At 33.7% G+C, this 909-nt stretch overlaps 1 long non-coding RNA gene across 1 annotated transcript; it reads right to left on the bottom strand.

Moving 5' to 3' along the window:
• Positions 1-6: 6 nt before the first annotated feature.
• Positions 7-909, bottom strand: LOC106110184. The gene is made up of 3 exons (XR_001226060.1): positions 847-909; positions 242-374; positions 7-167 (listed from the first exon to the last, which is right to left on the bottom strand). It is a non-coding gene; the product is annotated as an uncharacterized LOC106110184 (long non-coding RNA).

Raw genomic sequence — 909 nt, 5'->3', positions numbered from 1 at the left:
GAAGTATTCTCTATACTTAAAGTGGATAGAATTATAAGAGTGAGGAAAATTAACTTACTTGACAAGACGCATTGTTAATATCAATATTGAGCAATTCCTTCAAACCTTGCAACGGTTTTATTTCGCTATTTATCTTCGGTAACAAATATGGGTAACTAAAGTTTTGTCTGTAAAATATTTAAAAAAAAATAATCCATCATATCCATCCAAATGCCGTGATATATGCTTGTGTTCATATTACCTGTATTTCTCTAATTTGACCGCATTCCAACGTTGTATAAAGTGTTGAGCGACGTCGCGGGCGGCCTCTTGTTGTACAACCACGCCTACATCGTGCCACGGCATACGCGGTGTAGTGTTGCGGTCAACAAGGTCTGGAAATATAGTTTTAAGGTCTGAATATTATTAGACCTTTCATAATTTACGACTTCGCATACAATTATCTTGACAGCTCAAGGTCATTAGTCTCGTCAAGGTCATCACTTCAAAAGTTGTGGTCTGTGCGACATAAACGTAGTTTGCTGAGAATATTTGACCAATACGATTCAACAGTTTCAAAAGAATATTAATTGGTCCTTCGAGCCGAAAAAAAGGCAAGGTTGGCAATAATGACTACCTTTGTGATTTCTGATTCAAGCAAAACAACTTATATTAATATGTTTTTAAATATAGTTTTTAAAATCGATTTCTTTCAGATCGAGTTGAAGTGAGCATTATTGTTAAAAATGTATATATTTTATAACAACGCCATCTAGTTATGTATTCATTCCCTTTTTCCTTTTGTAATAAATTCCACTAATTTGTTTTTTCCCCCTTAATCATACAAAGTCAAAACAATAAACTCACCCACAAACGGTAGATCCAAATTATTGAAGTCTTTAACTATAAAGTTCACATAATCCTTTCCTA

The sequence above is a fragment of the Papilio polytes genome, unplaced genomic scaffold (genome assembly GCF_000836215.1).
Source record: "Papilio polytes unplaced genomic scaffold, Ppol_1.0 DF820826.1, whole genome shotgun sequence".
In the NCBI taxonomy this organism is placed as follows: domain Eukaryota; kingdom Metazoa; phylum Arthropoda; class Insecta; order Lepidoptera; family Papilionidae; genus Papilio; species Papilio polytes.
Note: the sequence above shows the minus strand (reverse complement) of the source record. Positions and strands in the feature narration are given on the sequence as shown.